Below are 12,363 nucleotides of genomic sequence, written 5' to 3'. Positions count from 1 at the left end.
GGTAACGGAAGCACTCTGCTGGTGTGGATACCCGAGGAGTGCCGAACGCGCCTAAGGGTGAGGAGGTCCGATACCTGTCCGTTAAGTGTGCGTGTTGGGTTCTGGCTGGCGAACACGTCCGTAAACCCCGTATCACGTTTGAGATCGGATCCTGTTTCATTCCGTCTGTTTTGCCCTGTAAATTCACTGATCTCGAGTCTTTCACTGTACGAATTTTATAATAGTACCATTTGTGTTTCCTTGTACGAGTCGACAAATATAATTTGTGTACGTTGATTTTGACTTTCACTGGTTGTCGCTAACACCTCAGACACCGAGGAACCTTGTCTTCAGCTCGTAGATACCAGGGTAGGTTTGCTATTTTCCCTTAAAGAATAGCTGGCGCTCAAGTACCCCGAGAAGAAGGCGTTACAAGACTTATAATTTCTTAGGGCTAATTGCGACTGTGTGCCCTCCTGTGACTAAAGAGACCCAACCGTGACCTAGAGATCCTTCCATACTCCGGGCATGGATAGTCACCAACCACATCTGGCCGTCGCTGTATTCTTCTCGAGTCTCCATTATAACTGTGGACCAGAGACCTCCACTGTGATCTGTCTAACGCTAGTTGTTCCCAGTTATGATTGGCATTAATTGATTTTAGGGATTGATGCAGTTTATCCTTAAACCGCTTATACCGGCCTCCTGGTTTCCGAGCTCCCTCTGCGAATTCGCCACACAGACCTATCTTTGAGAGTCTTGTGTCTTGCATCCTCAGAATGTTGCCGCTCCATCTGAGTCGGGCCCTCGTTACTTAAATCTCAATTATTGTACAACTCTCGCGTTGCAAGACTTCTGCATTCGAAACTCTGAGGAACCATCTGATGTGCATTATTTGTCTTAGATGACGTTGTTGCGTTTGTTAAAGCTGTTTACTATGTCGCCTGTAGGGTGTTGGACGGATAAACCCAAACCTGCCACTGCGACCAAGCGGTCTATTGTAGCACGTCTAGCTTTCGCTTCCGTGAAAAAGCGTTGGTAGTACCATTACTTTGTAAATAACTGTCTTGGTTTTCAGATTGAGGTGGTGATAAACAAATATGGACATGTTCAGTTTTCGTAATGAGCTAAGCCAATTTTTGAGCAGTCTATACCTACACCTTGTAAGCTTGAACACAACAGTTCAGATGTAGGTATATTTTCAAACTCTCTATTGCTAAAAAATATACGCCACTATTCAGAGGGTTCATTCTCCCTCCCATTCGACTATTTCCACGAAGAGCATCGACGGAAGGTGACCGGGTTCAACAAAGCAAACGATGACATTTCCCTGCTTCCGCACGTTCCGAGCCCTCCATTTTCGATATAAATATTTCTCCCTTCGGAACTTTTCCAACTCAATTCAACACGGTATAACTTGTCACTATATTTTCGTCGCGGACAAAGCTGCGAAATGCAGGCCAATAAACAAGTTGAGACAGTTGAGTTGTCCCTAATCGAAACAGACCTAAATAATATCGAAGGGGGACTCGAAGGTCAGCTCAGTCCTCCGAAGGTTCCGGGCTGTTACGTAGTTTGTCGATATCCGTAACCCTGCCAGGGACCGATTTGTCAGCTGCCCTTTCCGAATCCCTAAGGAGGTCACCATCGACGTGGCTGAATATTTGGAGATCGCAAAATCTGAAACGTTATCAGTTGTGCTTCATTAAATCTCGATTTTCTGTTATTGTATCTGGACCTACGGCCTTGACTAGTGTAGTTATTTCACTTATATCACTGTGCTCTGAGAAAACAGAAGATTCCTTGCTAACATATGCTACAACGCCAAAGCAAGACAGTTTTTCAGTCAGAATTGAGTCTTCTCCATGAAGATGAAGTCAATCTAACATCTAAGTCGCACAATAAGAAGATCACTAGACAGCGCAAGCGTTAAAGAGTGAAATCACGACAGGGACTGGCGCAGAAGTATTCTGAGCTGGCACCAGATACTCACTATCAGTAGGCTGCTGTAGAAGCGTCTTTCTGTCGGGAATATTTGCAATCGAAAGATGTCTCTCATATCATCGATTCAAGCTCGTATATCATTGAATTAGGCAATAGCCAACACCAACAAGGTCTTTTGAGCCCAGGTTCCTGGTCACTCAGGAAATTAAGAGGGCACTTGCCAAGAAAGGAGCACAAACTCCTTTCATAAGCCGGGAACCTTTCTATGGAGATGGAAAGAAAGGGGTTCAGGAAAACAAAAAAACCGACATGAATCAATCTGGAAGAATCTTCCGAGACTGGAACACTCCAAAAAGTTCCTTGGGAACATTGACCATGCGAGATCTATTATTATTATTTCCTTTCGGGAACTGCGACCATGTAGATCTTTTGTTCTCCACCCTTCCCATTCAAAGGAATCCAAAGAGATCGTCAATGGTATTGATAAAACCGACAACATTCTAAGGGGCCTTGGCCTTTACCTCGTGAGTATCCAGGACTAAGAACCTGGTCAAAGCCAGCCAGCTCTGGACACTTGCATACCATGTGTTCAGATGTTTCTGCTTGTGATCCACAGAGCCTACAAAACTCATCTGCTGACTTTCCCATACTGTACAAATGATAATTTTACTGACAGTGCCCCTTCAGCAGTCAAACCATTACCTGAAGCTCAGCTCTTGACAGCTTCAGCAGCTTTCTGGTGTAGGTCGGTGAAATCATCAGGATTTTTTTGACTGAGTCAATCCAGAAGTGTTTCTCCAGCGGGTTATTCTGTTGTTCAACCTCCATTGTTGGACCGCTGTCTTATATTGGTATTTTCCAAACCTACAGAAAGGCTCAGGTCAAGCAGTTGTTAACCTTGATGTTCTTTTTGCAAGTTCATAGGCTTTCTCCCCAGCTCTGGCCACTTGCATACCATGTTTTCAGATATTTCTATTTGTGATCCACAGAGCCTACAAAACTCATCTGCTGACTTTCCCATACTCTACAAATGATATTTTTGCTGACAGTGGCCCTTCAGCAGTCCCACCATTACCCGAAGCTCAGCTCTTGACAGCTTCAGCAGCTTTCTGGTGTAGGTCGGTGAAATCATCAGGAATTTCTTTGACTGAGTCAATCCAGAAGTGTTTCTCCAGTGGGTTATTCTGTTGTTCAACCTCCATTGTTGGACCGCTGCCTTATATTGGTATTTTCCAAACCTACAGAAAGGTTAAGGTCCAGCAGGTGTCGACCTAGATGCATTTTTTGCAAATTCATTGGCTTTCGTTTCCTCCAACACCACAATGCCCTGGTGTCCATAGTAGAGTCACTTTATTGCCTCTAGCCAGTTGATTTATGGTATTCTGTCACTCCAATGTCAGCAGAGATACCTGGCAGTGTGATTTTAGGGACCCCAGCGTTATGGCACATTTTCGAAAGTGACAAAATATCAAAATTTGGTTCTTTCTTCAGGACATAAGTTTCCACTTATGGATTTTTCACGAAAATCGAGCCCTATCTAGTCTAGAAGTACCAGAAACAGCCAAAATGAAGCAGTTTGAGTTACCCCGTACAAGTAATCCATCATTTTATCTGACGCCCTCAAATTTGCGAAACTGATCATTTCATACCCTCCGCCCTCTCCCTTAAAGTACCATCAATACAAAACCGGTCATTATGCTCACGTGACGTGGAACGAACATAGAATATAGATGTCGGCTTTGTGAAAAAGGGGAGGAATAACTCACCGTTGATTTTATGAGGTTTTTTGAGACCCGGAGACAGGTGTATTTGGGTAAATAATAGATCGCGATATATCATAATACCTACACGCTAGGCCTGTATGTGAGATACGCCCTGCTCAATTTGAAAACCTTTGCCTTCCCTCGCCTTCCTCGCATAAATCTTGTTTAGGTGTGACAACCGCTGTGATATATATAAGGAACATACCTCGGCTGCAATATTTCCCCTGACTTTTGGCATTATTTCGTAAATGAAAAATAGGATATCGCTTCCAGCGCTTGTGCGACGAGTATTCCATAATTTTTCGTTATCGGGAAGTATATGTCACTTGTCACTGAATCAGTCAAAGGATCAATGGGTAGTTGTATCGTTTTGTAGACATGGTACAGTACAAGGATATTTGGAAAAAAGTTGATGAATTTAATCGATGTTGCTTATTAGATTTCTTAGACCCGGTTGCACCAAACGCACTTAGTGTTAAGTGTCCCTTAAAACGAATCCTTAACTTAAATAACGTTGCACCAACTGTAAAGTGACATTTAAATGGCTAAAGCTAGCCTTAAGGGCGGCATTCTAACCTAAAATAATTTGTTGAACTCATAAACTGGCTGCAGAACTGCTGTGGTTTTTCTAATAACGTCAAGTACCTTTTATTTGACAATCCATTTTATTATCAATAATATTGCTAATTCAGCAACGAAAAGTTGTCACTCTTTGATAATAATATAATAGTTTACTTGACACTGACTGACAGGACAATAAAGTTAGGTTAATGAAATGACAACGATCATCGGCAACCGGCCAACCAATGAAAAGGCTTTATTGGACAAGAATGAAGTTGCACCATAATAAAAAACTGAAATATCACTAGATATCAAAACTTAAGGGCCCCTTACTTAAGATTCTGTTAAGCCGCAGTCGAGCAACTGGCAATAAAATTAAGCGCCCATTAACCTTAAACTACGCTTATTTAAGTACTCATTTTAAGGGGGATTGGTGCGAACGGGCCTTAGACCCGTTTGCACTTAGTGTTAAGTGTCCCTTAAAATGAACCCTTAACTTAAATTACGTTGCACCAACTGTAAAGTGACATTTAAATGGCTAAAGCTAACCTTAAATTTAAGCGCTCCTGTAATGACCACTTAGGTATTTAAGGCGAGATTCTAACCTAAAATAATTTGTTGAACTCATAAACTGGCTGCAGAACTGCTGTGGTTTTTCTAATAACGTCAAGTACCTTTTATTTGACAATCCATTTTATTATCAATAATAATGCTAATTCAGCAACAAAAAGTTGTCACTCTTTGATAATAATATATTAGTTTACTTGACACTGACTGACAGGACAATAAAGTTAGGTTAATGAAATGACAACGATCATCGGCAACCGGCCAACCAATGAAAAGGCTTTATTAGAGTAGAATGAAGTTGCACCAACATAAAAAACTGACATATCACTAGATATCAAAACTTAAGGGCCCCTTACTTAAGATTCTCTAAAGGCCTAAAGTGAGTTCAAAGAAAAACTTCGACGAGTAGTCTGTGGAATGTGACAGCTGTCACAGTTAGTATTGTCATATTGGTCATATTTACAATTTTGTCGCCGTTTCAACAGGCTTTAGATCAATTTCTTCCGAAATATGTGTGTTCTACAGAGAATCAGATGAGATTACTAATTTATGGTCAGCTTTGGACCCATCCCCATCCAAACCATACATATAAAACCTAACTAACCGTCACAGTCTTCGCAATTCAGTAATTATCCACCTTTTCTTCCTCTCCACGTTTTTCCGAAGTAAAACAATAGAATTAAGTCCAGGCTGGAAAATCATTATTTTTTCATCTCAACTGAATAATTGCTTGCTCTGGATTTCCTTAATTAGGAGAAAAGTCCTTTGTACGAGATAAAAAAAAGGTATAATGTTTTCTTGCACAGCGCTAGGGGAACTTCTGTTTACTTTCAATGAGAAAACTTGGCTTGTTATGGATATTCCGCTTCCTAACGAATCCAATGCGGATGATATCAGTGAGCCGAAGTAGATTGGATCGAAAAGACACGAAAAGGATTTTTTTCTAGTGGAATTAAGAAAAAGAATGATCATGAAATGAGAAATACTTTGGCTGAATGCAACCCTGTTTAAAAGACTCACAGAATCACATAACACAGTATCATAGATTAAGCTTGTTATTCTGAAGGGGATTTGTCATTATAAAGTTCTGTGTTTGTCCACTTGGCATTTAAAAGTTCAGAGTTAACATCATTTAGTATGGTTACCAATGGTTACCAATCGTCAGTAAGTGAAACGATGGATATATACAAAGATTATAGAGTAGAAAGATAGGAAACGAAGCGACTAAAGTAATGTGAGCGCCATCTGTGTTTCAAATGTGTTTTTAAGGCCCTTAGACTGGTTAAAATATCAATTCGAGGGACATATGAAATTTTGCGAGATGTCACAGTCATATGGCCATTTTGATCGAACCGGTTTTGAATGTTTTGATTCTCGTATCCATAGACAACCTCGTATCGCCTTTTGTTTTTCAAGCCCGTTCTAGTTGCTGATTATTGAAATTTTTGTCGGATTTCTTGGCGAAAACCTCAGAATATCGTTCGAAAATTATTGTATGGTGAAGAACTGTGGATCAAATTAAACGAATTTTACTAAGGAAAATGGGAATGTAAGTATTAAAACTGGTAACATGTGACTCGGTCATTCATTGATTTTTGTTTTCAGTGCTACGAAGTGGATAAAATTTTCAGGGCGTAAAGGCCTGCAAACACTACTGACTACACCATGTGCAATGAACATTTTACTGCAAGTCGATTGAGAACTGTTCATCCACGTAAATTGTTGTATGCAGGAAGCATCCCTTACATGAAGGGCTCATTTAGGGGAAATTATAACTTTTACACGTCCATTCAAAGATTCTCAATTGCCTTCAATATATTCAGAAATGCAAAAGTTTTATGGATTTCGATTTGGGAATCGGGTGACTGACAAATTGTTGTTTGGAAAGTCAAAGTTTTATGAAACCTTCTGTGAGTGTTCATTCGTCAATCAATTTATATATTGTGTCATAAAGAGACCATACCATGAAGAAATCATGACAAAGCATGAAGAAATTATACTGACGGGCTTGAATACAAGGCTTGTATACCTATGTAAGGTTTTTTCAATTGTGGTTCTGAAAATTTTGTAAATAATATGTAAGTAACGGAAATGTGTATCCTATGACGGTAAATTGAATATTGGTTCATATCAATTTCTGATATAAATTGTAAAAATTCAACTCAGTTTATTAATTCGAAACGTTTTCACAGAAAAAACACCTTTCACGTAACTATAGCAGATAACCATGTACTCTTGTATCCTAGTCAAAGCACTATTCGTCATCCATAATTTCAAATTTTTGTAAATTTTTTATAGATTGCAAATAAAAATTTATCACATCCAACAGCGTATTTCATTGATACCCATCGATTCCAAAAAATGTTCATATGAAAACTAACATCCTGGTCACAAAACAAAACCATCCTTTTGTTTTGTCGCTCAGCATGTTTGTTTTCTGGTCTCAACAAGGTCAATATTGAAATTGAATACAAGGAATAGAATTTGAATTTCGCGCCCCTCAATTATAAAACAGAAAACTGTTATTAGACAGTTTTTCTGTATTGATAATACGTTTTCAGCGCCATCTCATTGTCAAATGTGTTTTCACTGGCCAAAATGTAGTCGGTTTTTAGTACTAGCGATATGAGGGCGTTTCCTATCTTTCTACTCTATAATCTTTGGATATATAGGTTTATTGAAAACTGGTTATGTTTGAATCTGTCAACTCTTGTACTGAATAAGCAGCCACGGACATAGTAAAAGGAAGAAGAAGAGTTAACAATGATTTTTGAATATGTAAGTAACAGCATGGAAAAAAGATGTTTCTCTCGACCTACAAGTATTCACGTAGAATACACGTCCATTTCCACCATTCCCCTCGGTTGATTTTCCCTCAATTACGTCCCAAAAACCAACCTCAAGGTGTGTGCACTCGGTATTATAACACGTAAAGTAACGTTAACCACCGTTGGTTGGCTCGTTTAGTTTTACATCCAACACACCAAGTGATTTACGACGTTGGAACTGCTTACGCTTAGTTATACTAGCAGAGCTGGGGCCGCGCTGATGAAAATTTATCCAAGTATAGTGGGAAAGTTGTGATTAAATTTGCGGACCAGTATATCACGTTACGTGTTCATTAATGGATTCGAAAGACTTGTAGTTTTGCGGGAATTTAGAGGACGAGGGAGCTCGCTGTTAATTTGGCGACATTATGGGCTGTGTTCAGTTTGAAAAAATTGAGGAATATGCTGGGAGTTTCCTCAAAATCTAGTCTGAATTCTCATGAGGTGCTTCTACAAGTGACGGTGTCCACACAGACTTTCTTACCATTGAAATATCCATTAAAATATAAATACCATACCATACTGTTCAAAGTTCGATTAAAATGGCGGATGCGAAAGCTCCCTTACTATGGAAGCTTATTTCCACCAAGTGAGCAAACAGATTCCAATTCACAATTCTTGATGTTCCTTTATATTCTATTGTGGGTCGAATCTTCATGTAATTATATTGAAAATTTGCCATATCCATGCATCTAATGCTGGACCCAATTTCCACTCCATTCAAACTAACTAGCTGAGTATATCGACCAGAAAATCCCTAGTCTGGACAACTAAGCTCTATTAGAGGATACCGAGATATGTAAATGACCTTTGACGATTAAATTGGACCTTAGTGTACGTTTATAGGGGGGGTGTAGAGAATTGTTATTATTAGGCCAGTTGAATGGATCTTCCTGGTAATCCCAGCAAGGGAAACTTCGTGAGCGAATGGAGAAGGTGCTAGTAGTCGAATACAGGGTGTCCTACGTCGGATGGCCTATCGAACGTTTTGGGAAAAAGTTATGAAAATTTGTATGGGTAGTTCGACTTGTTTCAATGACCACAAATCAACGTTACATGTTCTAGCGAAAACGGACTTCAACTTTGGTTTAACAAATCTAATTTTCGTATTTTAGTTTTCATTTCCTACAGCTATCCCAGTTTTTTCGAAAAAAATTACGGTTGAGGGCTTGAAAACCGGAGTTCATGTCCAGTTTTTGGTAGAAAAGGCACGTTGCAAACTGAAAATATTTTAGATAGATAGAACAGGTCCAACAATTGAGAACAAACATTTTTCTAGAAAGACTAAAATTAATGACACTTTCATAACGAAAATTTTCAATGATATTCCCCTGACCCACAAATTTTAAATCAAAGACCTCTCACTGAGAACTCAGGATGTTTTTGAGCTTTTTGTAATATGAAAATGAAAAAAAAAAGCATTTAATGAATATTTTTCAACAATATTTAGTACCTCAATGGAAATAGAGGGTTGATTTTTTGAATGATGTTATTGCGGAAGTCATATTCTTCATTTTTCAACTCATAAGTGGAATGTTCTCTCAATTTGATATGCCCGACCTAATGACTACCGGTTCAAATAGGTTACAGGTGTATTATAAGTTGCCTATGCTTGAGAATATTTTAATTTCTTAACTTTCTTCGATGAAAATCTTGAAAAATGTCGATGTCTAGATCAAAATACGAAAGAACCAACTAAACTCGATAATTCAAATCATATTTGCATTGGATTTAGCGTTCCACATAAAGAATATCATGAAAGATAATGCTTGCATAATACTCAAAAGAACGGTCTGTGCATACAGTTAAATACGCTATGAACATATTTGCTATCGGTTGGCACGAAATCGTAGAGGAAATAATCAAAACTTCAAAGAATGTATTCAATGAAATGAACTCATAAATGGTTGCTTAAAGCAGACAAAACTACCTCTTTCGATAACTGCGGTCAACCTTTTACCTTATGTGAACTATTAAATGAGTAACATTTTATTATTGTCAGAGCTTGCGACCTATTTATGGTGCATTCTCTATATTTGGTTAAATTATGAAAATATGTTGCCATTGGACATTTTTCATCCTCTGAAGTACCCACAAATTTAAATTTACTTCACTTTCCTGATAATGCTGGATGCGTTTAAAAAGAAAACAGGAGTGCCTGTAACTTAATAAATGAGGTTGGCAATATGAGATACATATTTAAATCTTTTTTCCGTTCCTCATTGTTATTATCATTTTTAATTCTTCAATATATTTAATTATGTGGCTTTAACACAAGATTCTTTGCTTTGGTCATAAAGCTCTAAGCTTTTTTTATAGCCTAGTCTAGAGTGCATTAATGAAAATAATTTGTAAGGCAGACACTTCGAAAATATTAAATCAGTGTTCTGTTCGGACAGAAGTAATCGTTAAATCATTTTAATTCCTGACTGAACCCACTTCATCTCAGGATTAAAACCTGGGAGAATATCTAATAAACTAGTGGCAACGACCAGTTGGAAGTTTCGACACTTCAGTTAACGCTTTACTCCAGAGCGCGTGAACTTGGCGAAATATGCTCTGAAACTACAATTTCCCTGCAACATCGTTTAAACTTCCATTGAAGGGCTCTTAATTCTTGAGATTTAAACGTGGAGTTATTGCCCCACCCACCAAACCGTGCAGCGTAATCTGAATAATAACATGAGAAGCTTAATGAAAATGTGATAATTTTGTGTCTCAAAAACTGTACCTACATTCAAGAGAGAAATTATGAGAGATCTTATTCACTCTGAATGAATCAAGTCATTTAAAATAATATTTCAAATGGTATGAAATGAATACGAAGAGAATTTAATGGGTGTAGCTTTTTCTACTCCTTTGCACTAATAGAGAACATTACAAAAAACTTTTTTGGGTATGTTCTAGCTGCTACAAAAAAAGCAGAGTTTCGTACAAATATTTCAACAATAGATTTTCGAAGTCGAAATATCACCCACGTCTTCCAATTTTCTCATTATGACCATTACGTACCATAAAAATACCAAAAATTCAAAGAACCCAATTCTTGAAACTAGGTTGGATGCTATCTGATGAATATTAGAGCGTTTTGTAAGATAAAAGTATTCTTCATATCTTCTGGTATAATGCGCCGTTTTCGAGTAATTTGAAAAATAAAAAATATCTGAAATTCGGAAAATTGGGTACTTTGGTTGAATGCAACCGTATTTAAATGATCCACAGATGTGTTTATAGTTAGATTTAGCTTGTTATTCTGAAAATTATCAATAAATGCGAAACGGCAATCCAAATGGCGAATGAAATGAAGGGCGATCCATAAAAAAGGCAACTTTGTATTGCCACTCTGTATGCAAATGAGTTAATCGTATTGTATTAATGAATTATTGAGAACTGATTCATGCAAAGCAAATTTCACTTGAAAATGTTTTCGATAGCTTCGCATATAAGTTATATAAGCTGCTTTATGGCGGACAACCTGTAGATTGTACACACATCAAAGTACATATCCACTTGTATCAATTTAACCTGTTAGACATTGAAGGAACATTAATGCGTCCTCTGAGAATGGTTTCCCTTTGTAATCGCAGTAGTCAGAGGGTAAGTTCTCGCTTTGTTTAAGTTTAGAAATCAAGTCAGGCAGCATACAACTAATAATGATTATAGTAATCGAATCATCACAGCAGCGATCCTTTCATCGTCACTGCTTTGAATTATGTCCCAATCCATTTCATCTTCGTTCTTTACATCTGTGGTTTCGGCGTCAAATGCCTAATGGCTGAAGGTTTATAGGTCTTCGATAAATCGTTGTCCTTTTCAGTGTTGTCGTTTTGTGACTCATTATTGTGATAGAAAATATGTTTTAACAACTCTTAACTAACTCTCAACCGTTTACGAGTTAGAGGACGACAAGGGCGAGGAGCTTAGCCATACATGCAAAAGGCCAAGGTCAATGTAGAAACCCAGTCTAAGGTACATTCATCGCCATATATCTCAAAAACGTTTCGATGTATAAAAAATTGCTTCGGACAAAATTTGTAGAAGATGTTATGCTCTACAACTTTTATGATGAATGCGAAAACCATTTGAAGCCCAGGAGGGGAGATAATTCAAAAAAACTCATTTTTGTGACCTTTTATGGTCAATTTTTATTGTCTCGGCTTGCTGAAACTGTCAGATTACAGTAGAGGTACTCTACAGGGTACAAGATATCTGCCTTCATATTAGTGTGACACGCTCGAGAAAATCCCGAATTTGGGCTCCCAAACTATAACAAAAGTTGCTTCACTGAAAATGCTTTAACTTCCAAAATAATAGTACGACAGCTGTAAAATTTATTCATGTGTGTTTTGATGGTTAGGGCTCACCAAAAATCATTTGCCTTCATTACTAGTAGCACTATGTCATCATCATCATCATCATTGCTCTCTCCAGTTACCGAGAAAAAATTTACAAAAAGACTCAAAAACAAAACTATCGTTGCGATCAAACTTATAATATCTTAGGGCTACTTGTGAGTGTGTGACCTCCTGTGACTGAAGAGAACCAACCGTGACCTACAGATCCTTCAACACTCTGGGCATGGATAGTCACCAACCAGATCTGGCCGCCGCTGTATTCTTCTCGGGTCTCCACCATTACTGTGGACCAAAGACATCCACTGTGATCTGTCTAACGCTAGTTGTTCCCAGTTATGATTGGCATTAACTGATTTTAGGGATTGT

At 38.2% G+C, this 12,363-nt stretch overlaps 1 protein-coding gene across 2 annotated transcripts in view; it reads right to left on the bottom strand.

Annotated features, from left to right (window-relative positions):
- The window catches only part of LOC123317538, a 263,709-nt gene that overhangs the window by 159,013 nt on the left and 92,333 nt on the right, over positions 1–12,363 (bottom strand). The window lies entirely within an intron of this gene.

Source organism: Coccinella septempunctata, chromosome 7, assembly GCF_907165205.1.
Source record: "Coccinella septempunctata chromosome 7, icCocSept1.1, whole genome shotgun sequence".
Classification (NCBI taxonomy): Eukaryota; Metazoa; Arthropoda; class Insecta; order Coleoptera; family Coccinellidae; genus Coccinella; species Coccinella septempunctata.
The sequence above is the reverse complement of the archived record's forward strand: the minus strand, read 5'-3'. Positions and strand labels throughout refer to the sequence as shown.